We start from the raw sequence: 18,119 nt of genomic DNA on the forward strand, positions 1-18,119 counted from the left end.
CACAGGCTAGACTCTTAGGGTTTAGCCATTACGATCTCGTGCTAGATCAACTCTTGTAATACTCATATTCATCAAGATCAATCAAGCAGGAAGTAGGGTGTTACCTCCATAGAGAGGGCCCGAACCTGGGTAAACATCGTGTCCCCTGCTTCCTGTTACCATCCACCTTAGACGCACAGTTCTGGACCCCCTACCCGAGATCCGCCGGTTTTGACACCGACAACAGGCCAGCAGAATATTCAGCCTGTTAATGGCCCAATGCTACATGGGCCAAACTAACACTAGGTCCACAAAAGGCCCAAGTAAAATTTTGGCCGAATATAAGCTGGAGTAAGTTGTGGGCCTGGCGCAAAGTGTGAGGGCCCCAATGGCAGTTCGGGCCCAAGAAAGATGCAGGCTGGCCCAATTGTGGCCCGCTAAAAACCAGGCCCATTAGAGGCGAATGTTTCGGCCCGGTCGATTACATCAGATTTTTTTTCATAGCGGATGATGGCAGTAACTAGTATGAATTAAGAACAAACTTACTCTATACAATAAAGAAATTACGACATAGTAACTTAGAATAAACCTACACTATAAAATAAAGGATTTATGGTATATTACATCCACTGGGCATGGAAGTTCGCCACCAGTGATCAAAAAGCGCAACGAAGAAGCAGATTGCAAAAACTGGGCACCATTGCAGCGTAACAAAATAATACTGAATGGAGACCACTTCCAAGACAGTTCAAGAAAGGTTAGCCTTGCGCGGGAACTGCTGCGCAAGCTGCTGAGCAAGGCTGTGAGACCGGCCTAGCATGTCGGTCATAGCTTCCAGGTGTAGTTGTTTAGCAATGAGGTTCTCATTGGTGTTCTCTGCAGTCTTTCTTAGAGACAGGACTTGAAGTCAAAGTTGACTTGTAGAATGCCTTTCTGCTAGAACTTGGGACTGAAGAAGTCGAACTGATTCAGACAGCGAATTCCGTGAGCTTGTCTGGCTGCTAGTCTCAAGTAACTTGAACACTGCATCAAGACAAGACTTTGGGGTTGTCTCACTATCTTCAAGATGTTTTGCCTTCTTTGCTGCAATATATGTTGGGTTTGTCTGATAGCCTTCAACAGACTTGTGCATGCCATCAGGCATATCACCCTAAAACAAGTAGAGAGATGACAGGTTTTGCATGTGCATAAACAAAAAAGATAAATGTGCTATCAATTCCATCCAATTTCAAATTAGAAAATAAAGAGTAAGTTTAAAATATCAATATCATAATTTGGCATTGTTCATAATGCGGGGAGATTCACCACACTACTGGATTACCATGTCAACATAACAAGCATAGATGAAGGGCAAAGACAATCGTTGTATCTATTTTGGTTAATGTGCAGGGCATGTTGTTCATATCATCAGCCACATCAGTAAGATAAAACAGGAGATGACAACGTGCAAACGTGGGCTGCTTCACCAAACACTAGATTATAGATCCACAAAAACAAGCATACATATAGGGAGTATTGAGTAATGTGCATGGTATGAATAAGAAATTTGGTTTTACAAGTAAAACTTGGAACTTACGGTTGTTGCGAACATGCATTTTGATAGAAACAACAAACTAAACAGCAGTAAACGATACGGAGTATGAGCAAATTAAAAAGCAGTTGAGGATAAAGGATTTAGAAGGACTGACTTACATTAACAGTTAACACCGGCTTTATAATGCCCTTCTCCATGTCAAGGGAAGGACAACTCAAGAATTTTAGCACAGAATCTTCTTCATAAGCATTGCCTGTACTCTACATTTTGTAGAGAGTAATTATAGATATGATAATACTGGAAGGGATAGAGGATAATGAAGATAACATGCAGATTGATGCTACATAATCAACTACCAATCCCTGGAAGTACAAGCATTACAGGACAAAATGTACTCACAAGAGCAATGGGCTACACTTCTGCACTGGCATTGTCTGTGTATTCAACTTTTTGGTAAGATTAACTATAGATCTAATATTTTTTTAGTAAATGGTGGGCGAGGGAGATAAGATGCAGAATGGTACACAATGAACCAATCCCTCTTCCCATAATACAAGAGTGTTTTGAACACTGGTGTACTATACAAAACATTCTTATATTATGGGATGGAGGGAGTAGCTGTTAATGTAAGTACAGTGATAGACGACGTTCAGTCCTTACAAGAGGACTGCAGAGCTAAACCTATTCAAAAGCATTGGGTTGATTCTAAATTTATGTAAGAGTCCATACGGATCTGATAATGTCCACCAAAAGAATGATAACAAGGCTAACATGTGCAGTGATGCTACATAATCAAACAACTATGAAAGTAAGTATGGTCATACAGGGCAAGAGGTACTCTCAAGAGCAATGCAGTGTGTAGTATAGTTGCGAGATTCTGTGGTCCCTTGAGAATGAATGTTCTTCTGCTAACAGTTTTCGTACAAGTGAGACATTAAGGCAAATGCAGAAATGTAGTTCAAATTGTGATGTGATATCATAGACAGTACCTTATGCTGCAGACGAGACCAATGTGTAACAAGATTATTCCAGTCACTGTCTGATAAATGTAGCACCGGAGACTTCACAAAAATTTCATTTAGAGGCTTGCCATCGAAGTGCGCTTGGCTCAAGTAGGAACGATACTTCATCAACGAGTGCTTGAAAAGTGCAACCAACCCTTGCTCATCTTGACAATCCAGTTTGGTCCTCGCCTATTTAAAAGAATGAAATCTTGTGTCTTCTGTCAGTAGAAACATATGCAGTAATTACCATGAATAACATTAGTACATTACTTACGCATAAGTTGCGGAGGAAGACTGGAAATTTTTCTGTGTCTGCGGTATAATCTTTCCATGAAGGAAAGATGCGCAGAGAGTTCCTGACAACAATATAAGCTTCATCTTCTAAACTGGGAAGAAACGGAATAGGGGTCCTATTTTCTGCAATTGGGGCTCTCTCTGGTTCGAAAAGGGATTTGGCAACAGGATTTGGTGTACTCTTTGCTGGAATGGGGGTTTTGCATCGTAGTGCTGGTGCTATGTCAACTGGCATCATCATATTGTTTGCTACAGTTGGGGTCTGCTGAGTTGGGGCATCAGAAATGACTAGTGTAGTAGGGCTAGAGTCTGCTAGAGTTGGGGTGTTTTGCGGGTCGGGTGATATTGCAACTACACCTAATGGGCTATTTGATTTATCAGGTGTCACTACCTTTTCCAAACACTTTGCTCGTGCTCCTCTGCGATCAGCAATCGCCCTATTCCTTTTGAACGTCTGATACACAAGAACAGCATTTGAATGGATAAATATGGTATGATGACAGATGGAATATGTACTGAAAATGGATAGGCAGGGCATATTCAAATACACGATGTGTAAACTAAGCTAATGGCAGTGCAACAAAGTAGAAGCAATGCAAAGCATGAGTTGCAAGATACGTGCGACCAATATAACCTTGGAAAGTTAGAGCAAGCACCTTGATGGGTCAATAAGATAGGGCATCTGCCTCTGACTCCTCCACTAGGGAGCTACATTGACTTAGGTCTCCCTCTAGCTCAGAATCACTATTAGGATCATATTCTGAGCATGAATCTATAGGTGGAGAGCCTTTGCATTGCATTGCATCCAGACTTGATTTCAGTCCCTTAATGCCAAGTTTGACAGCCATGGCATTGTTCTACTTTATTCTTTTCGTGCACGCAAGCTCATAATCATTATGATGTTGTTCAGAATCTGAGATTCATGAAAACATAAAAAGTAGTCAGATTATCTATGGAATTCATTGCGGATTCAACTCGAAGAGTGTCTCTCTATAAATCCCTACATATGCAAAGTTCACCCCCCAACCGTGCTGACCTGACCACACACAGAAATACAAACCTCTTATGTCTCTATAACAGGCAGACGACATTTCAAAACCTAAGTAGGAATACTAGAATCATATCAAATTCGTATTTGAACAAATAAACTAAGGAATTATGAGTGGCATAAGTTTAGCTTCAAGGGTGTAGTGCTGGTAGTGCGACACTTTCTTTCTATACAATGCAGTGTTTGTTGCCCACACATGATGGAAGAGATCACACAAAGAAATACTATTCACTCATGTCTACGGTTCCAGTATTTTGAAACAGGGTGGTCCACCCTAAAAGAATATTAACAACAAATATGACAAGGCAAGCATAGATGTAGTGAATCAATCATTTACTTGCGAGCTTGCTAGGACAAGTATGTAGAATTGTAACTGCAGTAAGGGACCGTCCAAAATCTATCAAAAAGTTTTTCTAGCACTTATTGTTTGCAACTAATCGATGTGAATAATTGGATATCATATCGAATGAGTAAGAAAGACAAGTAAAATTGTCAACAAACCTGGCCTGCAGTAGTAATCTGGGTCAATGTGACTACGACCAACAATCCAAAATGACTAGTGTCTGTTCCTAGGGCCGGAATTTTGAAACCATGTGAACTTTACAGGTACTAAAGATTACTGAAATACATCTGAACTATTAAGTGTAGGTAGCACTCAACGCACAACAAACCCTAATGATAGTCCTACCTAATGAGTAATGAATCAATTAGAAAATGGGTGGTGAGGAGTGGCTGCTGAGTGTTGAGGACGTATCTCAGGATAAATTGGGTTGGCTTAGTGGGTGATGCACGCCTGAGCCCTGAACGGACTGGGAAGGTAGGCACGGCGATGCGCCCGCGCAGCGGTTACGCTGCTGGGCCAGTGGCTCCTGACCTCCTGTTAGTCCGGCGTCTCCTCCTAGAGTCATGACGCCTAGGACGGCAAGTCCCGGCGAGGTAGGCGGCTGGGGGCGAGTAGAGATCGGAAGCGCGCAGCAGAACAGAGGGGAATCGGGGCCTGGGCCGACCCAAAATCCCAAGGTGGGCCACGGCCCACCGTGGGCACCCTGTAGAGATACACACCCAAGCGGCGAACATGCATTTTCGAAACTAAATTAGGAACATTTAGCCGACCAATTAAACGACACTGTTTTAATAATTTCAGATTCGTATTTGAACAACTAAGCTTGTTTAGCTTGATGGGTGGAGTAGTGCTATTATGACACGAAGCACGTATGCTGATCATATAGTGATCATAAAAGGGGGAAACCCTAAGCATATTTTTTTGAGCAAAGGAGGGTTTCCCATCTGATTTCTATTAAAGAAACCACCACTGAACCAACATGATCAATTAAACCCTAAGCATGATCAATTAAACCCTATTATGACTGTGCCATGGCAGATTTAAAGCTGCCAACCAGGGAAATGCTATTTAGCAGCCATTGTTTGCTTCGAACTAAGAACTAACTTCTAAGAGCTGAAAAGAAAGTACAGTAACCAAGTTATGATCTATTTTCTGGTTGAGATAAGAAAGTTGAGGAGATATGAAGTACCACCTCTCTTGCGGCGCCGTGTAGGAATCGGGGTTGTGATGGCTGTCGGTGGCGTTGAAGCAGATCTGCGATGATAGACGGGTGCATCGGTGGATCAGTCCTGTTGCGGTGGAAGAGAAGGTCGTGTGAGCGGCCCCGGCAAAGAGGACAACAGTGCCGATGAAGCGAGACGACGCGATGCAAGGCTCTTGGTCCGTCGTCGTGGATGAGAAACGTCCATCTTTAGCAGTGGACGACGCGGTCTTGGTAGGCGCTCTGGTATGGTGGAGGACGGTGGCGATGGATGGGGTGGAGGACAGCGGCGATGGATGGGGTGGAGGACAGCGGCGATGGATGGTGTGGCAGACGGAAGAGGCTGGTGTGGGGAAGGTGTTCTAGCGCGGATGGTGTATGAATGGGAAAATGGAGGGAGAGGTATGGGGAACCATGTTTTTGGGACGCGCCTGTCTGAAATATGGGAAAGTTACAAACTTAGCCCCTGTTTAAAATTTGGACGTCTCGTCGGTTGGGGATAGGACGGTAATCTCGCATATCGCCAATATTTGCCCAGAGCGATTTTGGGCGAGGAAAGGCTGTTTGGGCACCTATGGTTGGCGCCCATGGTGTATGAATGGGGCTGACAGGTAGGGCAGTTGTGTCATGTCTGAGTGAAGTTACAAACCTGCCCTTATTGAAAATATTTGTCTACGTCGATTTCGGCCGAGTCGAGTTTGTTTTGCCGCCCACCATGTATGAATGGGGAAATGGAGGGAGAAACAGAGGTCTTTCGGACGAGCTTGAATCAAATGTGTTTTGCCGCCCATGTTTCGTGCCCACCATGTCGGAATGCGCTCAGAGGCGATCGTGTCACGTCTAATTGAAGTTACTAACCTACCCCTATAGAGAGCAGTGGAAATCGGGCCGATGCATTGACCGTGTAAGGGGTAGACAGTAATTTCCTTCTCCCAAACACTTGGCTTCGAGCAGCCAAAGTGGGAGTGGACATTTTGCCTCTTCTTTCGAATTTTGGGACAATAAGCATCCACATTTACCCTGGCAACTAAATTTGAATCCATTTCGTATTCCTATACGAATCTTCATAAATCATTCTATGTGTTTTTATATATCTTCAAAATCACGACAAATATGTATTCCACTGTCATATATGAATATGATTTACAAATGCCGATACTCGAATTCAGAAGCTAGAATCTAGTTTAAGGTGAATTCGAATATTTGGAACACTTTATGACCAACTCAAATGTCACACGCAGCATAATGTGTACTCCCATTTGGATATGTACACAAGCGATGTATCAAGATTCAAATACCGAGTCAATCAACCGATAATGTACTAAACTGACAGACATATAAACACTTATAGAGTATATGGATCAATAATATCAACTAACATACATAAGTCACGCCACTGTACTTTTTTTTGCTAGAAGAGCATCCTTTTCTAGCGAAGCTAGTATAGCATCTTGGCCCTTTCCGATGGCGTGCCAGTTATGGTCCATCTATACTACTATTATTGTTGAATGCACATTCAGCCCGATTGGCATATTTGTAGGTCTGGCACAACAATCAAAATGAAATGTCTCCGAGTCTTATCAATTAATACAAACTTGTGCAAATAAAATTACAAACCAAAAAACAAAAATCAATTATTACATGATCTCTAAAACAAATGGTTTGATTGATTACATGAACAAACAACACAAACGTTATTCAACGATGCAAAGAACATTTCACCTCTGATTTACCAAGTGGGAATTTAATTTCCATTTTTTCTTCAAGACCTTAACAATGCGGTCAGTCTCAGCTTGCTTCGTTTTGAAATCCACCAAATATTTAATCATTGTCTTGAGTACTGCTTGTGATTGTGCTGTTTGCTTCCTCAACATGTCAACTTCATCTCTAAGTGGAGAAGCAGAATCTCTTTCTACCACTAGTTTGGACTCTAGAGCATCAGTAGTTGGCAATTCATTATGCACGATTGGGCCGGTGCCACTGCTGTGGGATGATACAACGTCCATGGAGACCTCACTCTTTGATCTTGGGCTAACCTGTTTTTCCATTAAAGTTCCGATTGGATTCCGAAAAGTTGAAGTTAGCAAATATCTAAACTGGGAGTTATAAAAGCAAACTAGTTAAACCAACAAGGAATTAAAGAGTTTCAATTGGATGCTGAAAAGTAGTTATTAACATCATTGTAACCGGTTGTTGCAGTAGCAAAGTAGTTAAACAAATAAGTTTTGCAAAAGGTACCTGTTGTGGCATTGGAGTTTCTCTTGGATCCTGAAAAGTTGAGTAGCTAGTAACGTGATTAGAGCAACCGGTTGCAGCAGCAAAGCAGTTAAACAAACAAGTTTTGCAAAAGGAACCAATTGTGGCATTGGAGTTTCTCTTGGATCCTGAAAAGTTGAGTAGTCAGTAACTTGATTAGAGCAACAAGTTACAGCAGCAAACCTGCTACACGAATATATTTTTGAAAATGTACCTGCTGTGCAATTGGACTTTCCAATTGGATCCTGAAAACGTGAAGTTGGTAAGATGATTACAGCAACAAGTTACAGCAGCAAACCAGCTAAACAAGGAAGTTTCTGAAAACATACCTGTTGTGCCAACGAAGTTTCACTTGGATCCTGCAAACTTGAATGTTAGCAATCAATAAGTAAAGTTTTGCAAGAGCCATAAGAAACTAACATCAAACTAGTAAAACTAACCAGTTTTGGCAACATATTTAATTACACATGAACTAGTAAAACTAACAAGTTCTTCACAATGTATTAAAGTAACAAGTCGGTACCGTTTACCAGCAACACAGACATCTGTAAATTTCTTTGATGTAAGAAAAATGATTCCAACACATATATAAGTTAAAATGATGGTGTCCCTCATATAAACCTGACAGTTGTCTATCTATGAACATGCAAACATTACTAGTGCTACAAGTGATAACAGCAAACCATTTAAACAAACAGGGTATCAGAACGTAAATTACACGTGAATTCTGTTGCACCCTAGAAGTACATATGACCAGCTATCTACTTGCTTAAGTAGCTATTTAAGTTCAGGCAAACAGGTAATTCTTAACAGTAAGTATCAAACATATAGATAGGCGCAGTCTATAATAGGATTAACAGGCTATGGCATTATGTAATCAGTAGCAAACTAAATTAAGCCAAGCTACGTAATTGAACAATTTTGCAATAAGTGGCTAACTAAAATTCTGAGAAGCATGTAACTGAACTTACGCTAGCTCTTTGTACAGGCACACTGCAACTTATTTTTCGCTTACAAGGTTCTACAAAGGAGTCCATGGCATCAATTGCTTGGATACACAGTCCCAATACTTCTTTCTTCCCACACTGCATTGGTATGTCGAATGGTTAAACTGGTAAGATGGTGCGTCCTTGATATGTTATATGAGGACCTGTAGTCAGACTAGTTGTAGCCACACACATCACACTGGCTTTTACTGTATATTTCATGTGATTACATTTGGCATATTGAGGTCTAAGCAATCTACAATAGGATGAAAAGACTGGCGTCCTTCACATTATTGGTGAACTCAGTTCATAGAAACAAGCAATTCAACCATTCTGTAGGTACATCAAAAGCGCCACTGGAATATTTTTCACTACCCCAATCATACACGCAAAAGGGGTGACGCCACCGTACGGGCTGGTATGGGCGGCCGCCTTGGGTGGCTGGAAAGTGTGCACCTAGTTTGAGTCGTCCAGGTTGGCCCAGGCTAGTTTTGTTCGTCCCAACGCATGAGTAGGCAATGTAAAAATGAAGAAAAATGTTTAAATTTGGATGTACCAATAACGTAAGTGCAAGGCAGGCCCTATAGCAGGATCGCGGCCCAAACGAGCACCTCCCATATCGATCAACAGCAGGAAAAATCCCAATTCGTTCGCTCCAGCCTCTAGTCTGGTTCGCTCCTAACCTAGCCTCTGGCGGACAGACCGACGCAGCACTTCCTCATGCCCTGGTTGGAGGGTGCTCGCCGGGCTTCAAGCGAATAGAAGGACAAGAAGATGAAGATCCAACCCTGGGTGCAGCCTGTGTGGGAGGCAGCGGTGGCAACACGGGCATGGCATCGAGCTTGCGCAAACGGACAGTCACAGCTTGCAAGAGCAGCGTGCGCAACGAGCAGGTACATCACATATGATTATATCTAATTCAACTGTTCAATTTCTGGCCAATAGTTAAACCTGACAGTGTTGTTAAACTGCTTGTATGTAGGGAATCTATGAGAAAATGAAACCAATTTCTGCTTATTTTATAACTCCCCCAATCAATACTGAACTGACTGAATCTGATGTATCTAATCAAGTTTCTAGTGCAAACATACAAGCTCATGCTGCTCTTGAGCCTGAAGTGTCTAATGAACAGACTGCTAATGAAGGATTGGATGCAAACATTTTACATGCTCCTGGTGCTGAACATATAGTGTCTAATGAGGGATCTAATGCAACAATTTTGCAAGCTCCCATTGAAGGATTTAGTGTCTAATGATGATCTGCTATGTTGAGAGAGACATAGAGATTTGTAGGCATTGATGACAAGCAAATTATAGTACATTTTCATGGCTTGGGGAAACATCGACGCCATCTACCAGAAAGTCCCCGTATCATGACAACGTAGCATAAATACTTTTCTAATCGGTTGTTTGAAACTATTGGCATACTTGTGCAGGATAGATATGTTGATATGTAGTTTGCGCACTGGTTATAGGTGTAATTACACTTCGATATTTTCAGCCAGAGAACGAATAATTCAAGCAGGTACAGACCATGTTAGTAGTCCCTGTACACCATGTTGCATTTTGTGTTTTTTGGTGCTTGCATCATTTATGTTTTATAATCTGAACTACTTTGGATCATTAGCAGGTTTTCAAAGTGCATGTAGCTTCACATTTCTCAAGTTATGTTGATTTCCGGAGTGCAAGTGCCTTCGTATTTTTTAAGTTAAATGTTCGCCCCTGGTAACTTGAATTCGTGGATCGGCCACTGCACACAAATCATACACGCAGACCAGTACGAATTAAATGAAATATAGGGACTTACGTTAGCTCGTTGTACAGGCTCACTTCAGCTCTGCTTGCGCTTGGGATGTTCCATGTACAAGTCCATGTTACCACTTGCTTGAATGTGCAGGCCTTGTGCTCCTTGCATCCCCCTCTGCATTTTTGACACGGCGAATGGTCGATCAAATAAGAGGAATTGACCTTGCTGTTGTACCAGAGGACAGATACTTACAAGGTTATACGGGTGTGCAGGATGTGTACCAGATCCCGTAGCGCCGTCATGGTTCGCTAAAAAATGGTTTTGCTTGTTTCAGATGATATCTCCAAAAGAATCAAGAGTTAAAGTCAGAGTTGCATAGGCGTGTAAGCAAAGAGAGCAGTGAAAGGATATCCAAAAATCGTCGGAACAGTGCACAAGGGAGTGATGTGTGGATACCTAGTTCGGGCCGGCGTTTGGGCATGCTCGCCTAGCTAGAGTGCGGGTCACTTCAGAGCCATCGAGGGTGATGCGCTGGCGTTGGCTGGCCACGCACGGATTGAGATCTTGAGTGGCAGCATAGCGCTATGATGCGGTGAACGAGACCGTTGGTGAAGCCCCAACGGCCTCGGTGGGCGGAGGTGCGACGATGTGCTCGGTGAAGTAGCCTCGATGAGGTGGGAGATGGCGTCGGTGAAGCGCACCTGATGCAGTGCAAGTTGGTGTTTGTGAGGCACGTCGGTTCCAGCGGCCGATGTTGTCGGTGGACCACCCGGTGCGGTGGTCGAGGGCATAGATGAGGTAGCTCCAGTGCGGTGGTGAAGCGCGACCGTCGTCTTTGTCGTCATCGTCCGGCACAAAGGTGGGGAAAGAGACGAGACAAGGCGCGATTCGAACTTTGCTTGGGTTGGCGGTGAATTAGGGATTTGAGCAATCTGGGCGCGGAAGGGATGGTGGAGAAGGGAGATTTTGCAGGGCTGGAATTGGGGCCGCGAGATATTTCAATCCGAAACGTGGAAGTGCGAACTTATTTTGTCGTCGTTCTTTTTTTGGGGGGGAGGGGGAGGGAGGGAGGGGGTGCGTGGTTGGGTGCTAAGCGTCCATACGACACGCGACCACCACGACACGACCCTGGTCTCCCTGGTGTGCCTACATTTGAGAATGCAAACAAATCTTCTTTCATTTGCAAACGAATCTGTATGTATTACCATGCTCGTGTTTTCCTTGCAAATAATTAGTCATTCGAAATGAGATACTATAAGTTAATTAATGAGGAGTTATTTGAAAAAAAATCAAAACGGTATCCACGCTAACGTGGATTAGAGTGTGTGTCACTTAATTAGTTATTTGAATTAGAGTGTTTGTCACATAGCAATCTCCAATTCTAACGTGGATTTCACATTTCACGGTATCCACGCTACTTTTTTAATACAAATTCATATGTATATGAAGAACACCGTGGTAGTGAGAAAACTTTGGATGGATTCAAACATAAGACCTACAAAATAGCAGGACAATCGAGTCAATGTCAACTTTTCCAAATCTAGTATGGCATGAATTCAAAATAATTACCCATATGCATGGTCCTCAGTTCAAATCTTACAATGTACACCGAATTGAAACATCGATATTAAGTCTCGTACTATCTACATTCAAATGTTGTTTCTAGCCCCCCCCCCCCTCGGCACACATGCTACATACTTCATGTATCGGTCAATCTTCCTCTCCTAACCACCTTAGGAAGCTATCGGTTTCCGACACACGTTCATTCTTTCTCTCCATGTTTCGATCTCTAACTCTGTCAACTACACAACCCCCTTTTCCACTCTTTACCAAATGTATTTACCTCACACACCCGCCATTGCACCCCATGCCGAGCTCTCTCTCTCCCCCCTCCCACCCTCTCTCGCTAGATACATGCATTGCCAATCTAGCCCCCAACCTCTCGTGCGCACGCACGCACGTTGTCTATCTAGGTCACTCCCTCGAGACTGTCTCAGTCTTTCTTCCGCACGACGGGCCACACTCGCTCAATCTTGCTCTCTTCATCTAAGTCTCGATTAACCTTGTTTTCTTTCACACACAAATGATATATCTCCCTGTTCGGGCCTCGATCGACACACTCTATACTCTCTCACGCAGATTGTCTATCTAGGTCAGTCCATCCAAGCCGCCCCCACTCGTTCGACCTCATGGCGGGCTACGCTCGCTCAATCTCTCTCTCTCTCTCACTCGCTCTCTCTCGCTCTCTCTCTCTCTCCTTGTATGTCTGGATTGACCTCACTCTTTCTCGGACACAAACGATATATCTGCATGTTTGAACCCAATTCAACATATTCATATTATATCCTCTCTCACGCACATTGTCTATCTAGGTCACTCTCCCCAACCCGTCTCACTCTTTCGATCGCATGACGACCCACACTCGCTCAATCTCTCTCCCTTTATATATGTAATCAATTGACCTTGCTTCCTCCCACGCACAAAATATATCTACATGTCTGTCACTGGATCATCTCTCAAGCTCTATCTTATAGCCCTCACCCTTCCCGAAAGCTCAATCCGACAATATCTCTCCAGAGCATATATATTTTCAATGAATATCGGACCACACTCACTTTGTCTTTCTATCTATATGTCTCTCGATTGACCTCGCTTTCTCACGCCGTACCTTCCACACATTGAAGCTACCTCTCCATCCCTCGCAAAGCCGGAGCTATTTACATTGCGATGGGGACTCCAACCTTGGATTAATGTTTTGTAGGCATTTATTCCGGTGGGTTTAGATTAATTTTTCATAGCATTCGGCCCACAACTACTCCGAACACTGTTGCAACCCCCGCACCTCCCCCAATTGCTTTCCCTTTGGCTCGGTCATCACTCTCTCCCACGTCCTTTCTCGCCTTCAACGTTGCACCATGGTATTATTGCAAAAACTCTGTTGTTCTCTTTAATTATTACAAATAAGCTACAAAACTACACACCGATAGTCCACCTGGAATGGAACAAATTTCAACCCACAAATTAAAGTGCTACAAACTACACACCAAGGGGCCCACCTATCATGAAACAAATTTGGACCCATATACAAATTAAAAAAATAAAGGACGAGGATCGAACATGCGACCAGGGCCTTCAAGCCGCACGTCAATAGGCAACATACGTAGAACATCAATGTTTGTTGTACCCCCCTTTGTTCATAAAATGTTTTTATATTTACCACAGCCTATTTAATGGATAACATGTAATATTATTTTTAGTACATTAGTGAGACCGGCTCCTTAGCACGTACTATTCGCCTTCTCTTACTGGTGGGTTCCATGTGTGCTCTCTCTCTCTCCTCCCCTTCTGCGTTTAGATGCACGGGCAAACACGAAGAACTCACGGGCAATGTTGCCGTTGACCATATCTGCACGCGTTCACAAGTAAGGGCACCAGTTTCACGTAACATTAGTACTAGTCAATGTGTACGTGCGATGCACGTTAATTTGGAAGTATATTAAGTGCATGCGGATATTAAGTAGGATATTATTTGCGTGTTATTATGTGATTAGCACTATTTTTGGCATGAAATTAACTGCACGTTAAACGTATTGAGCGCTCGACATTGAAGAAGTCTAGGTCGTTGGATGAGAAGGAATACACGTGGCTTGCTGACGTTTTATATTTAATTTGATATGGCTCTAGCAGAACATTCAATCGATCAAACCATAGATTTCTTTCAGTCTGACTCTGACTTTACATTCATACAACAATCAATCTCAAATAAACGGAAATGATAAATGTTTGGATATTAAACATGGCAATCCAAATGTTTTCCATGGCAAATTTAGATTATGTGGCGGCGGCGGCGTCTTGCATTGGGAAGCGGCTCCTCTGACGTGCTCTGTGTGTCGCCGGGCCACTGACCGATGGCCACGGCGGCGTCTTGCGCCGTTGTTGGCGTACTCCTGGACGTTGGCCCTAGCTTCAAGGAAGGCCACAATGTTCTGGACTTCGGTCTCCAGGAGCGAGTCAACTGGCGGGAGGAGGCGATTGGTGTTGGTGCAAGGAAGCGGTCGACGGCGGCCATCCATGCCGCTGAGGGGGCACTGGCACCCGCGCAGGGACAGGCGCTGGCAACGGCGCGGCGGAGACATTCGTGTGCACAGGCACCGGCACGGGCGCGCACGTCAGTGCACACGCAGGCGCATGCGCTGGCAGGTGCACGGGCGTGCGCGTCAGTGCACGCGCAGGCGCATGCGCTAGCAGGCGCACAGGCGCGTGAAAGTCGACGGGGACCTCGTGGAACCCCGTGGCATTGTAATGCCCGGTAATTATGCTATAGTGAACCTATGCAATGATGCCACCTCACCTTTGTTACTGTCTCTAATCTCGCGTTAGTTCAAAACGATTCGAATTCAAATTTGAATTTTTGTCAAACACCAAACGTTTTCAAACATCAAAACTAAAATATTCGGAATGTGGCTTATTACATATACTAAATTAGGGACTACTTTCACAAATTTATAAAACTAATATAAATGTGAAACTAAAATAAAATAGTAAAGTAAAAATAAATAGAAAAGAAAAGGGCAAACAGAAAACAATCAAAAGGAAAGCCCCCCCTGACCAACTGGGCCAGACGGCCCAGCCGGTCAGCCCAACCGACCCCCTCCGATCAGGCCCACCCCCCGTTCCCCCTTGACGCCTCCTTCCCCGCGCCCTGTTCCCCCGACTGCGCCGTGAATAGGGGTGCGTCCCCATCGCACCACCTCACCTTCCCCGCCGATGGGATAAGATCGCCACGCCCACGCCTCCTCGGGTTCTCCTCCCCACTCCACCTCGCTCTCCCTCTCAGCCTCTCCCTCTCCCCTCGTTCCCCACTCGCCCGATAGCCTCCACCGCTCGCCGCCGTTGATCCCACACTCTCCAACTTCCCCGAGCCACGGCGTGATGTCACGGAGCTTCGCCGCCCTCCGCTACGTCGCCTGAGCCGAGCCACTGGAGACGACGGGCTCGGCATCGAGCGGATCGAGCTCGTCTCCGTCTTCTCCATCGTCGGTGACCGCCGCCATCTTCGTCATCCCCTGCTGCTACAAAGCTGTCGAGGGCCTTTCTTGGCCGCTCGGTGAGCTCCTCTCTCCCTCCATTTCTTCTTCCCGCGGCCGCAATCATCCCTAGCTAGTTCGCCTTCGTTGTCGTGCCTCTGCTTCCGCCGCCGTGCTCGTAGCCATGCCGTTGCTGCTCGTCGAGCTTAGATGAGCTCGGAATCGTGCTCAGCACGTCTGTGCGGGCCTGTTGCACCCCTCCCCCATGCTCTGTCGAGCCCCGTAGTACCGACCCCGTGCTCCGGCCGGATGCGCCTCCGCATAGCTCGTCGCGGGCGTCGTTCCCGCGACCTTTTAGTCTTTTGCTCGTGCCCATCTTGCTCGCGCGTCCATGTAGGCCTCGCCCCACGCCTCATACTGCTCCTCCCCCTGTACACCGTGCCTGCTGTTGCCCGCCTTGCCGTAGTGCACGCCGTGCCCCACCCCTGACTCGCTCGCCTACTGCGTCGCTCCTGCTTTAGCTGCTGCCGGCACCCCCCTTTTGCCGCTGCTACCTCCTGCTCGAGCCCGCCTCCGCCAGCCAATTCCGCCCCTACCCTGCGCTCCCCTATCGCGGCTCCCGTCGGGCCCCTATCGCCGCTGCGTCGTCTCCGGCCGCCGCCGCTGCCTCCCCGCTGCTCCCTGCCGCCCCTGCTCTGCATACCGGTCCGCACCGTCGCCTGCACGCTGTGTCCGGTGCTCCCACCGCCCGTCCTCGCCGTCGTTCCACCATACCGCTCCGGCCGCCGTCGAGCCGGCACCCCCCTGGTGGCCTCGGGCCTGCATGCCCGGCGCCCGTAACCGCACCCGGGTGCCCGATGCCCAGTGCCCGTTAGCCTCCCCCAGGGCCACTGCGTAGGGGGCCCCATGCCCCAGAACACAAAAAAAATATTTATTTTAAAAAAAATTAGGAAATTAATTAAAACACAATCAAATCAACATAATTAAGTCAGTTTAATTAACCTAAATGCTTAGTTAATCTAATTAACTCCATTTAGTTAATCTGTGTCAACGACAACAGGGACCCACGCATCAGTTGACCCAGTCAATAGTCAAGTTGACCGTTGATGTCATACTGACATCATGCTGATGCAGTAACCATGTTTTTGATTTAATTAATTCCGTTAACTTAAAAATGAATTAAAACTTTGAAAATTAATATAAAATAATCCGTAGATCGGATGAAAAAACTTTGTACATGAAAGTTGCTCAGAACGACGAAACGAATCTGAGTACGTAGCCCGTTCGTCTGCCACACATCCCTAGCATAGCGAACACGCAACTTTCCCCCTCTGGTTCATCTGTCCGAAAACGCGAAACACCGGGGATACTTTCTCGGAGGTTTCCCCCTTCGCCGGTATCACCTCCTACCGCGTTAGGGCACACCTAACACCGCTCATTGTCATGTGATGCATCGGCATGCATATGTTTGCATTATATTTATTGTTTCTTCCCCCTCTTCTCTCGCTAGACACCGAGACCGACGCCGCTGCTACCCAGTACGACTACGGTGTTGACGACCCCTCCTTCTCGGGTGAGCTTCCAGGCAAGCCCCTCCCTTGATCACCAGATATCGCCTATTCCTTCTCTCTATGGCTTGCATTAGAGTAGTGTAGCATGTTACTGCTTTTGGTTAATCCTATTCTGCTGCATAGCCTGTCATTGTTTCTACAGTTGTTATCCTTACTTGCAATCCTAAATGCTTAGTATAGGATGCTAGTATTCCATCAGTGGCTCTACATTCTTGTCCGTCTGCCATGCTATACTATCGGGTCGTGATCACTCGGGAGGTGATCATGGATATATACTTGTATTCATTATATGATACATGTGGTGACTAAAGTCGGGTCGGCTCATAGAGTACCCGCGAGTGATTTACGGATTGGGGGCTGAATGGACCTTTGTCCCGACGCACGTTGAGACCACCTAAGTGAGAGGTGGGCTTGGCCCTGGTCGGCGTTCGCGGTTACATCAATTAACATGTTTAACGAGATCTTGGTATTTGATCTGAGTCTGGCCACTGGCCTATACGCACTAACCAACTATGCGGGAACAGTTATGGGCACTCGACGTCGTGGTATCAGCTGAAGCCTTCTTGACATCAGCGACTGAGTGCCGCGTGCCGGATTGGACTAGAACGCCTGCTCTTGTATTAGGGAGGCTAGGTCTGCTTCCGGCCGCCCTCGCAACGTGCACGTGTGCGATGGGCGATGGGCCCAGACCCCTGCACGCATAGGATTTAGACCGGCGTGCTAACCTCTCTGTTGTGCCTAGGTGGGGCTGCGACGTGTTGATCTTCCGAGGCCGGGCATGACCCAAGAAAGTGTGTCCGGCCAGAGGGATCGAGCGTGTTGGGTAATGTGGTGCACCACTGCAGGGAAGTTTATCTATTCGAATAGCCGCGATCCTCGGTAACAGGAGTTGTACCTTGACCTTATGACAACTAGAATCGGATACTTAATAAAACACACCCTTCCAAGTGCCAGATATAACCAGTGATCGCTCTCGCACAGGGCGACGAGGGGAGGATCGCCGGGTAGGATTATGCTATGCGATGTTACTTGGTGAACTTACCATCTACTCTCTTCTACATGCTGCAAGATGGAGGCTGCCAGAAGCGTAGTCTTTGACAGGACTAGCTATCCCCCTCTTATTCTGGCAT

This window comes from Triticum aestivum, chromosome 4D (assembly GCF_018294505.1).
Source record: "Triticum aestivum cultivar Chinese Spring chromosome 4D, IWGSC CS RefSeq v2.1, whole genome shotgun sequence".
Lineage (NCBI taxonomy): Eukaryota > Viridiplantae > Streptophyta > Magnoliopsida > Poales > Poaceae > Triticum > Triticum aestivum.